The following is a 12,556-nucleotide window of genomic DNA, read 5'->3' as shown; positions in this document are numbered from 1 at the left end:
GATTTAGCTGCAATATTCATATAATGTTGCCAATATTTTGTGGGTTGATGCTGGCTTGCCAGCACGTCTCATTCAATGTTTAGTCAATAATTCTTTGGTGATGGGCGATTAAAAAAATAAAATGCACTTTAGACTTGTTTCATGCAATGTTTTATCTCGATTTGTAGATCGTGGGAAAGTAGTGTAGGATTTGTATAGTATATTAAGTACATTTTTTGTAGGGTGGTGTTTGATTTGATGGATTATATACGATTGAGTTTTACAGACGTTGTTCGGGAATATGGCTTATACGTTATCTCTATTTCGAGATGATGCAGCGTGTAGTCTTGGCTTACAAGTCTTAATTCAATATCGGTTAATTTTGTGCAAACTGAAGTATTAATTTGTTAACAAATAAAAGCTTCTGATTTTTACAATAAGATTGAGATATAAATTTTCGGTCTGCATTTTGATAATCTTAATCCAATTTTCAAATCAACGACTAATTTTTTTTCCCCAAGAATTCACGAACAAAACAAATGGAAAAAGAATATTGAATTAACAAGTTTCATTATTTTTTTGCCTTTTAACCATTAAAATTGGAACAATAACGTCAGGCAACTGAAAGCAAACGCTTCATTTGATTTAAGACAAAAAGTTGTAACCGAGATAATTTAGTAATAACAATCTAAACTCAGAGTATGCAATTTTTGTGTGTGTGCCAATGTGTGTAAAGGTTAGAAAAGATTAATCCAATGCTTGTTTCTTTACTTTTTCTTGGAAATGGCAAAGTGTTAGTGGTCAAATTGCATATTTACAAGATTGGATTATCAAAGATTTTGCAGTAAAAATAGCAAATTCACTGTTCTTGATCCTCCAAATAAAAAAAGTATATCCAAAATCTCTAATAATTGGTGATGCAAAAGTCACACTGTTATGATATTCAATTCAATAATATTCTCAATATGTCAAAGGGATTTCTGTATGTGCCATGTTCACTTCATTGGATGTCCTAAATCCATGATTCATGTTGCATTTTTCTTGTCTGATTTTCCAAGTGTCTGAAAAAGTTTTCACATTCCTCCATGTTCATTCTTCCCCCCTCTCTCCTCTCCCCTCTTCTTGAACACACAGGTTCTTGATTACAGAACACCATGGAAAATTCAAGAGCAAACACTCAGAGGAGAAGGAGTTGGACTCCTTCATCCATGAGTAGAACACTGTGGAGTAGCAATGAGAGCCCCACCAAGGATTTTTTTCGATCCAACGACGAACAAAAAGGGGTGAATGTGCAAGTTGTTGCGCGGTGCAGGTGATCTTTTTCGTCTTGTTCATCTTCAAAAATGGTGTTTTGTTTTGGACATGTGTTTTATTAGGCAGTCTTTATGTTGTGTTGTGTTCACATTAGGCCTCTGTCTGAAGAGGAGAGCAGAGGAAAAGCATCATCAATGATTTCTTGTGATGAGATCAAACAACAAGTGATTGCTACTCAAAACACAGGCAACAAGCAAACAGATAAAGTGTTTGTGTTTGATAAGGTTTGATTTTTTTTTTGGTTGCAATCACATGGCAATGTAGTTTTGAACTGAAAGGTTGATTCTAGGGGTGGAAAAATATACCGTATACCGTACTTATTGCATCGGAAAAATATCGTAAATATCAAAATTTTGATATACAGTGATTTGCGATATGGTAAGCCATACAAGTTGTTCAGTATGGTACCAATACTGAAATTGGTCACATCAAAATTTAGTATACCGAAAAGTTTGATAAGGTAACAATTGATATTTACTCATATTAGTATTTTCGGTAAAGTATATAGTATGACAATTTTGGTAGTGTATAACGTACTGACCCACCCTAGTTGTTTCGGACTTGATTGTTGATGATTTTTGAGCAATTTTTGTTTTGTGTTTGTTTAGGTGTTTGGTCTGAATTCGAAGCAGGTAGAGGTTTATGATGACATCATTGCTCCGGCCATTGCTGAAGTTCTCGAAGGCTACAGCTGGACCATCTTTGCCTACGGCCAGACCGGGACGGGCAAGACCTACACCATGGAAGGCGAAGGGCGAAAATACAAGGTTTCTTGCTTTCTATTATCTGAAAAAGATGTATTTTCAATCATAAAAAGAATGCTGTATCTTATGTTTGATATTGGTTTCTGTTGTAGAATGGCGAGTTTCACGAAAATGCCGGTATGATCCCAAGAGCCGTGCAGCAGATATTCGACGTGTTGGAGAGGGAGAGGGCCGACTACAGCATGAAGGCGACGTTTCTTGAGCTCTACAACGAGGAGATAACGGATCTCTTGGCACCCGACGAGGGCAAGAGGCCGTTAGTACTAATGGAGGATGGGAAGGGTGCTGTCTTCGTCCGGGGGCTGGAGGAAGAGGTCGTGTGCAGCGTGGATGAGATTTGCGCGATTTTGGAAAAAGGCTCGTCTAGGAAGCGCACGGCTGAGACGCTCGTGAACAAGCAAAGCAACCGGTCCCACTCGATTTTCACCATCACGGTCCAGATCAAGGAGCCTGACACTAGCACCACTGATCATGGATCGGAGATGATCCGATGTGGCAGGTTGAACCTCGTGGACCTCGCTGGCTCGGAGAACGTGCTGCGCTCTGGTGCACGAGAGGTCTTTGGGAACGAAATGCGCGTGCTATGTCGGTTATTGAAGATTCTTCGGGTTTAACTTCTTGTTTGGTGATGCAGGGGAGAGCAAGGGAGGCTGGTGAGATCAACAAGAGTTTGCTCACGCTCGGGCGTGTTATCAACGCGTTGGCTGACAACTCTACGCACGTTCCATATAGGTACGTCGTTGTTTCTGTCTAATGCTGCAGTTGTGTTGTTTGAAAGAGTTTTAGTAAGATTAGCCCTTTTTGAATGTTAGGGATAGCAAGTTAACAAGGTTGTTGAGGGATTCTTTGGGAGGAAAGACGAAAACGTGCATCATCGCAACGATCTCACCATCCGTTCTCTGTCAAGAAGAAACGCTCAGCACTCTTGACTATGCGTTTCGTGCAAAATGTATCAAGAACAGACCTGAGGTTGGTGGATTCTTGTTTTTTTTCTCGTCTTGCATCATTCTTCGATGAGAAATGAGACGAGCTCGATTTGATTATTAGGTGAACCAAAAGTTGATGAAATCTACAGTGATCAAAGATCTCTACACTCAGATAGATAGTCTGAAGCAAGGTAGATCTATCTCATGTAACCGTAAAATAGATTCACACGTTAGCTGAGCTCGTTACGTTTTGATTCTCTCACTCAGAACTTCGTGTTTCGAGGCAAGTGAATGGTGGTTATGGTGATCAGGGTGATCGACACAGTTCAGACGCGTTGAGGAAGGTGCGTAGCCCTCGTATTACTTTGTTTTACGCATTTTTTTATTGAGACGTCGTGTTTTTTGTTGTGAGCAGCAACTGATGGAGCTGCAAGAACTGTATCTTTATCAGCAACAGCTAACAGTAGATTTGAAAGATAAACTACTTAGCACTGAAGTATGCATCATTCCTTATTCTGCTATTTCTAGCTCGAAACGAGTAAAAATCGTGCAACGTTGTTTTTAATCCAGGGAGAACTGACAACGGCTCGACAGTCTCTGCTTAATCTCAAAAATCAATGCCAACAAGCCGAAGACGTGTGTAGAGATAAGGAGGCAGTGATATTCAATCTCATTTCTTCTGGTACGAGGATGTCGCGTTTTTGCACTATTTTCGCTTCGAATGCAGTCTCATTCTGCATCAATGTACAGGAAAAGAACTGACAAAGAAAACTTCCGAGCTTCAATCAGACCTTGAGGGCGCTGTGTTGGACGCGTCTACCTTGTTCGCCAAAATTGGTTCGTGTATCTTATTCAAACGTATCATCATCGCGTTTTTTCTAAAATTGGTTTTCGTGTCAAACAGAACACAAGACAGATTTAGAAGAAACAAACAGGCAAAATGTAGAGAAGTTTTACTCTCATTTAGTTCAGCAGCTTCAGGAGCTAGACGAAGGGGTCTCGGCCTCAGCAACGAACCAAGAACAGAACTGGAAGGCGATTCAAGACGATACACGATTATTCCTAACTTCAAAAGCTAAGGTAGCTCAGAATCTCTCCCAGTAAAGCCTATTCCCTCATGTGGAATATAAATCATGTAGTACTTTTTTTCACAACGTAGGCGATAGACGAGCTTTTCAAACAGATCGAAAATCTCAAGGAGCTAAACGCGTCTGGTGTCAACAAAATAGACGGTTCAGCTGAAGAACTGTATCAGAACTCTCAAGTGGCCTTAAGTAGATTGAGCTCCGCGCTTTCAGATCATTCTTCGTGCATTATGGATGTGAGAATCGATCTTTGTAGTTAGATATACGCGCTTTTTGCTTCCCCTACGTTACTATAACTAACCACTAATCCAATGCAGCTCGTGTCTAAAAACGCATCAGCTGCTGCTGCCATTAACAACGGTCTGAAAAGCAACATGAACAATCTTGGACTGAAATTAGACGAATTCGTGAGGCAGCAGGAGGAGGTAAGAACAGAAACCTCTCAATTGTTTTTACGCGATACTTTGTGAGAATCGGCCTTTTTTCCATCAGAATCACGCGCGTTCCCACCATACGTCCAAGTCCATTTCCAGTAGCCTTGCTAGTTTTTTCAAGACTTTGAAGATTTATACGTCCAAATTGACACTCATCGAAGAGGATTCCCAAACTATCGCCAAACAGAAGCTGCACGCCTTCACGACAAAGTTTGAGGTAGTCTTCGAACATTTTCCTTTACACGAAAATTTTGCCTAAAGTCACTTACTCTTTGGTAGGAGTATTCTGCTGCTGAAGAAAAGCTTCTGTTGGAGCAAATGTCCGAACTTTTGGCGAATTCGAGTTCTAGAAAGAAAAAAATGGTAAGTATTTATTACAGTGAAACCTCATCTCCAAATCTGAATGTTATGTGTGATTCTGTTTTTCAGATACAAGCAGCAGTAGACGACGTGCTAGAGAGCGCCTCAAGCAACGGACTGAAGCTGAATCAAGAAATATCGGAGATGCAAAGCCTAACCGTTGACACTGAGGAAAAGTGGAATGTTTTCATTCAGACAACAGAAAGCAACTATGTTGAAGATTCTGTTGCTGTGGAAGCCGGCAAATGCGCCCTTGAAGACGGCCTTCAATGCTGGTAACGCAACAAAATCACACACTTTCGCTTTCTTTATGTGCAAGTGTTGTGTTTTATTGCAATCTTCGATGCTATGCAGCGTGAGAGAGTTGGCAGAGGTTTCGAAACAGCAGAGATTGTCCGAAGAATCTTTGTTGGATGAGATCAAGGCGAATTTCTGTTAGAAATTTGGGCTTCCACATGACTAATTTAATGTGTATGGCTATCTTTCAGTTGTCCAATTAAAGTGATCCAATGAAGATTAAAGTTTGGTCTAAAGTGTATTTATTTTGTTATGGAAATAAGTGTAGATACCATAAAGTGATTTTCTATTTGATGAGGGACCGAATAGAAAATAAAGGGGTTTATATTTAATATAAATATAAGCTAGGGTTATGGTCCCCAGACGTCAGAAGAACATTCGATATCTCTGTATTCTCTCGGCAGACTATTGCGAAGAATGTCTCTGATCGTTTGGAAGATCCATAGCCGCTGCAAAGCAAAAAGCAATTCCACCGTTTAATTCTAGATGGATCAAGGTACGCTTCCGCTTTATAGTTTATGCTCCTTCTCCGTCGTTCTCGGTTGATCATCATAGAGAGCTTTAAGTAATTGTTCATTCAATTATTCCAACAAGTGGTATCAGAGCCACTCTATTGATGATTCTCTGAGAATTGGGAAGAGGAGAATTAAGATTTGTTTATTTTTTTGGGAATTCAAGAAATTCAGTTTCTTGATATTAGGGTTTTGCGTTGCGTTTTATAATTATGCATATATATATGTCAGCTGTTTCGGGATCAATCCCCTAATTTGATGTGAATTTGAATTCAATAATTCAATTCTTTTTTGTTCCTGTAATCTTGCGGATATAATATGGTTTAGGTATTTTCAATTCAAGGTTATGATTGTGCACGTATTCCAATACAGTTTTGGTTGTTTATTTTGATGAGTTAGATTGTGGATTATGCCCCGTGAATTAATACTTGTCCTCGTGGATTTATGTATATACACGTATTGATTGAGAATTTGGTTGATCGATGAAGGTTTTGCAATATTTTTCTAACCTTGCGCAAATCAAAGTTTTCCTTATGTGATTGGGTATCGCATATAGTAAATTGAGTTTTGGATTGTGGTTTACCGATAATTGTTTTCTGTTAATGAAAGGTTAATTCAATTTATGTGAAGAACTACCCAATTTTGTATGTTCTTGTTCGGTGATTAGATTTCGTTCTCGCTTGTCATGTGAATCCATAAAGTTTAGGATTTGTATTATGTGGATTTATTTGGTTGTTTTGATGTTGCTTTTAGTTATTTGTGTTTGTTAATTTGATCTTGGGAAACATCAAAATTTGGATTTTGTCGATTTTAGTGAAAATCGGATTTGGCAAAATTATATGGAATCCCATTAGGAGTCAGCAATTTGTCATTTGCTAAGGAGTTATAGGGCTGGCCGTCAGGATTAGCGACTCACTGAGTTCGCAAGGTACGCGAACCTAGTGACTCGTTGGCTAGCCACTATATTCCAGACAGTTAACAACGACTTGCTTGCAAGCGTTTATATTCAGTTTTAAAATTTTAAATTCAATAATTTTGGTGCATCTCATGTTCCTTTTGTTAATGTGTGTATTTTAATGCGGATATTAGTCGGCCCACAGGAAGATTAATATTTGGCATGAAATACATACAAACCTTTAATGATAAATACGTGACAATTATTCAGTTTTCGTGTAAGTAATGTGTGATGCCCACAGGTGGACACTGCTTAACATGATCTTATTGTCAGTGTTTGATCATTATAAAGAGAATACCACTTACAAATTCACATTACTGTCAAAGGACTTATTGTGAATGTTGTGCTCGGTACCTCGATATGGTTTACTAATGTTCAAATAGATTAGTCGAAATAAGACGTTGCAACAGTAACCTCTCTTGTCTAGACTTCTTTACTGCGAATGTTAGGACGGTAAGTGTGTGCGTATTTTTAATGCGGATATTAGTCGGCCCACAGGAAGATTAATATTTGGCACGAGATACACACATACCTGTGGTGATAAATACGTGATGATTATCCAGATTTCGTGTGAGTAAATGTGATGCCCACAGGTGGACATTGCTTGACATGATCTTATTGTCAGTGTTTGATTACTACAAAAGGTTACCACTTGCAAGTTCATATTACTGTCCACAGACTTGATTTGAATGTTGTGCCGGTACCTCGAGATGCTACCATTTTATTTGAATTTTATGATGTGAGCATGACAATTAATTTGGTTTTGTTCTCTATTCAATTGTGATGTCTGCTTCTGCAGGTTCTTCCAACATGAACAATATATTAGTATTGAATGGGTAAAATTTTAAGGATTGCAAAGATTATATTTTGATTGCTCTGGGTTGCATGGATCTAGATTACGCGTTAAGGATTGAGCAACCTACTTCTCATACGGACTATAGTGCTTCTTATCAAAGGAGAAACTACGAGAAGTGGGAATACTCGAATCGTGTAAGTCTATTGATCATTAGGTGTAGCAGCCTAGAAGCCTTTTGAGGCATTGCATCTAAGTATATCACTAAGGTCAGTGAATACCTTGCCAAAACTAAGGTACATTTTGCGAAAAACATTAAGGCTGAGACAAGCATGCTTGATCTCAATAAAGTATAAGGGCAAGGGCAACATAAGGGAGCACATTATGCAAATGTCTCACGTTGCTTCGCTAAAGCTTGAACTTTAAAGACTTGCTTGTGCATTTGGTGTTGCACATCTGGTCAGTATCTCAAGAAATAAAGTAAAAAGGCATTAAGAGAGTGTTTTGAGAATGCTACTATGGATAAGGGTTGATCACAAAAGAAACAACATAAAGATAATGATAGTTGTTTCTTTTGTGGTAAACATGGATATAAAAAGAAGAATTGTAAATATCGCGCATGGCGTGCAAAGGAAGTTACAATTCTTGTTTTGGTCTGTTCTAAAGTTAATTTGGATTTAGTCTCTAATGGTATTTAGTGGGTAGATTCTGGTGCTACTACTCACATAAGGTTATCAGTGCAAGGCTGTTTGAGCTACCGAAAGTCAATTGATGGTGAAAGATACATCTATGTGGAACATGACAAATCGGTGGAAGTAGAGACTATTGGGCATTATAGATTGTTATTAAAGACTGGAATTATTCTGTCTTTGAAGGATACCTTATTGTACTGTCTTTTAGACAAAATTTGGTTTCTATTTCTACTTTGGACAAATTTGGTTTCTCTTGTTCATTCAGAAATAGTAAAGCTCTTCCTTCAAATAATTCTAGTATTGTGGACACTGTTTCCCTAAGTGCATATAACAATCTTTGTATGCTCAATTATGTTACTTCATATTCAGAAGCTTTACATGTTGAATCAAAAGGGACTAAGCAAATTAAATAACTAGAATTTGGTTAATTTATGACACAAGTGTTTTGGTTATATCTCAAAATAAAGGATTGTGAGACTTGTGTCATATGTTGTATTGAATACACTTATCTTTTCAGAACTTGATTTGTGTGTTTAATGTATCTAAGGAAATCAGACCAAACTTAAGAAATTAGGTGCCAATAGAGCTATACATTTTAGAATTGATATATACGGACATTTGTGGTTCATTCACTTCGGTTTCTTGGAATGATCAACAATATTTTATATCATTCACAAATGAATATTCTTATTCTAGGCACCTACATTTAATCTATTAAAAGTATGAGGCTTTAGACAAGTTCAAAATATTCAGGGTTGATGTTGAGCTCCAACTCAACAAAGGCATTAAGAAAGTCAAATCTAACCGTGGTGGTGAATACTACGAAAGAAATGACTGCACATGTGAACAATGTCAAAGACCTTTTGCCTTCTATTTGGAAGAGTGTGAGATCGTCGTTTTGTTCACCATGCCGTGATCGCCTAGCATGAGTGGTGTAGCTAAAAGACAAAATAAAACTCTTAAAGATATGTGAAGGAGTATGATTTATCATTCTTCCTTGTCGCATTCGCTTTAGGGAGAGGCATTAAAGACTGTAGCATATATCCTCACTTTGGTCTTCTAGAAAAATTTAGGGGTTTTTTAATTTTATGATCCCACAAAAAGAACTAATTTTTGGGACGAGAAATATAGTATTCCTTGAGGATGTTGAGTTTGGGGGGAAGAATGTGTTAAGGAACATTACTTTTGAGGAGGAGTCTGTATAGACACCTACTACTGCTTCTGACAATGATCAGGTATCAATTACTATCATTGAAGAAGCATATTAAGAACCTCAAGATGATATTGTTGTAAACATTCAATCTCATGCGGATGATATCATTTAAAGTCAATCTCAACAACCTCAATTAAGACTCTCGTCAATGGTACCACAAATTTTATGAAGTAGTTCTTTCATTTGGATTCAGAAAGAATGCTATTGATGGTTGTGTAACACAAGTTCAGTGGGAGCAAATGCATCTTGTTGGTATTGCATATCGATGACATATTGATTGCAATTAATGATAAGGAATATTGCGCAACACCAAGAATTACTCTCGAAGAAATTTGAGGTGAAAGATCTTGGGGAAGCCTCTTTTGTATTTGGAATCGAATGAAATAATTTTCGATTGTCACAGAAGGGATATAGTGAAAAGGTGCCTAAAGTATTTGAGATGCATAATTGCAAGTAAAGAAATACCCCTATGACTAACGGAGACAAACCTAGTCTCATTCAGTGCCATAAGATAAATCTTGAGATTTAGAAAATGCAGAAGCTTCCATATGCTTCGGTGATTGGGAGCCTAATGTGTGCTCAAGTGTGTATCAGACCCAATTTGGTTTCAATTGTTTATATGTTGGGCAGATATTTCAATAACCCGATATGGATCATTAGGAAACAGCAAAACGGGTTATGAGATATATATAGAGAACTAAGCATTACATGCTCGCATACATAAAATCAGATCATTTGGAGAGATCTTTAGGAATTTTGATTCTGATTTTGTTAGATGCCAATACAGTAAAGGATCCATTTTAAGTTACGTGTGTCTGTTGGCTGTAGAGCCATTTCGTGGAGAAGTGCTGAGCAAACACTTGTAGCTACTTCTGCCATGATAACAGAATTCGTAACTTGTTTTGGGGCATCTAGTTAATGAATATGACTGTGAAATTTTGTCACTAGGCTGCATATTGTAAGGTATTGAAAGACTACTTAAGTTATGTTATGACAATAACTCTGCAGTATTATATTCTAAAACAACAGGAACTTCCTGGTTGTTAAATAAAGGGTTTGGAATGGACAAATACATATAGAGCATAAGGGAATGGATTTGATGATTACAAATCCAATCATTAAGGGACTATCACCTAAGGTCTTTCATGGGCATGTAGCCCAAATGGGTGTTACGTTGTTTAAGGATACTTCCGTTCAGTGGGAGTAGTTTTGGTTATTGCTCTATATTGTGTTTTGAACATGTAGTTATAAAACTCATGTTATTCTCTGCAGAAATAAAGTATTATGTTTTGTCCATTATTTTAGGTTTGATCTCACTTTGGGAGGACCAGTTGGAAATAGGCATGTATGATCACCTTGCATGAAATTTTCATGCTACACTCCATAATTGATCTGTTGTTGATTATATTTGCATATGTGATTACTGATGGGTTTAATCATGAAAAAATATGGTGACTGCCCCTTTAGTCCTATGTCGATATGGTTGATAATAAGATTGTTCGGAAATACACTATGTGATAGCACTTTTGAGCGCTCATTCGGTTTGTACACATTTATTTGGTGTCATGTGTTGCCCAAGTGGGAGATTGTTAGAAATTTGGGCTTCCACATGACTAATTTAATGTGTATGGCTATCTTTCAGTTGTCCAATTAAAGTGATCCAATGAAGATTAAAGTTTGGTCTAAAGTGTATTTATTTTGTTATGGAAATAAGCGTAGATACCATAAAGTGATTTTCTATTTGATGAGGGACCGAATAGAAAATAAAGGGGTTTATATTTAATATAAATATAAGCTAGGGTTATGGTCCCCAGACGTCAGAAGAACATTCGATATCTCTGTATTCTCTCGGCAGACTATTGCGAAGAATGTCTCTGATCGTTTGGAAGATCCATAGCCGCTGCAAAGCAAAAAGCAATTCCACCGTTCAATTCTAGATGGATCAAGGTACGCTTCCGCTTTATAGTTTATGCTCCTTCTCCGTCGTTCTCGGTTGATCATCATAGAGAGCTTTAAGTAATTGTTCATTCAATTATTCCAACAATTTCGTCTCTCAAGATTCTCTCATCAAGTAAGCCCTCTCACTTTCTGTCATTTGTTTTGAGGAACAACACACAAAAATCTTTCATTTTTGCTCGCAGGAATGAAACAGCAGCGAATGAGAAGTTCCACGGCCGATATTCATCCATTGCTGCCTCGTTTCTTGAGGAGACGGGCGATGCTACGAGGAATCTAACGTTGTGTGCTGAAAGTAAGAAGCCACCTACTGTCATAAGTCATATAACTTGCTTACTATCTCATATCACATTGTCTTCTGCAGAGGTTCTCAGGCTAGACCGCGAAGCATCAGAGAAGGCTGAGCTGCTGAGTGCTCGTTGCATCGTCTCCACGAAGCAAACCAGCGACAGCCACTCAGGACAAGTGGCTGAGATTTCAATAAGTGCAAGAAAATGGCTTGTTGATGACTACTTGGTAAGAATCTCTTAAATAAACATAAATTTTAAAGGCCGTGTCACGGAGTTTAAATGCCTCTCTCTCTCTCTGAGCAGGTGGATTCAAGTCCAAGTCCAAGTCCGAGGAAATATGGTTTTGCAAAGTAGAGAAGAGGTTGAGAGTTTGATCAGTTTAGAAACACTCAAAGCAGATAATGCAGTTGCAAACCATTTTTTTTACATATACTATCCATAGGAAATTTGGGGTCTATATAACCAAAAAGACTCATGTAACTCATTCTTACAATAGTCTTTCAGATTTGGCTCTTCAATTTCAAGAAATTTATGAAAAAATCATTTCATTGTCTATTGTTTTAGACTTGAATTTTATGACAAGCTAATTTTTACACCTTTTAGCATAATGTACTGCCCTTCAAGTTTTGAGTCATCCCTATAACCCAATTAATATAGTGGGCTGATTGGGTTAGAGATTTCTAATCTACAAAATAAGTTATCTACAAAACATCTATATTGATAGAGTTATCTGGAAATAATTTTTTAAATTGATACAAATTGAAAAAATCAAGTTATAATTAGGAACTTCAAAATCCTAAAATAAAATTAATCCAATTATTAGAATTGAGGATAATACAAATTTCAAAATTTAAAATATAAAATCAGGTGAGCATATAATGATATACATCATGGCCCAATTCATTTTTCAAAGCCCAAAACTTTGGGCTTTCCATAAATTATGGCCCATCTGAATAAACCCACTTCCATTTTCGGCAAAAGATATG

The 12,556-nt window shown here is 37.4% G+C and overlaps 1 pseudogene across 1 annotated transcript; it reads left to right on the top strand.

The window, feature by feature from the left end:
* The first annotated feature begins 102 nt into the window (after window positions 1–102).
* LOC125212711 (kinesin-like protein KIN-5D) lies at window positions 103–12,127 on the top strand (annotated as a pseudogene). The gene is made up of 23 exons (XR_016137294.1): window positions 103–1,291; window positions 1,388–1,517; window positions 1,902–2,060; window positions 2,150–2,614; window positions 2,692–2,789; window positions 2,870–3,026; window positions 3,105–3,174; window positions 3,251–3,327; window positions 3,399–3,479; window positions 3,554–3,665; window positions 3,734–3,820; window positions 3,888–4,063; window positions 4,143–4,304; window positions 4,386–4,493; window positions 4,561–4,719; window positions 4,782–4,865; window positions 4,932–5,137; window positions 5,217–5,296; window positions 8,101–8,109; window positions 11,383–11,395; window positions 11,466–11,575; window positions 11,645–11,796; window positions 11,874–12,127. The product of XR_016137294.1 is annotated as a kinesin-like protein KIN-5D (transcript).
* Window positions 12,128–12,556: the final 429 nt, after the last annotated feature.

This window comes from Salvia hispanica, chromosome 3, assembly GCF_029641045.1.
Source record: "Salvia hispanica isolate PSC_SH4W2 chromosome 3, Shi_PSC_v1, whole genome shotgun sequence".
In the NCBI taxonomy this organism is placed as follows: domain Eukaryota; kingdom Viridiplantae; phylum Streptophyta; class Magnoliopsida; order Lamiales; family Lamiaceae; genus Salvia; species Salvia hispanica.
Note: the sequence above shows the minus strand (reverse complement) of the source record. Positions and strands in the feature narration are given on the sequence as shown.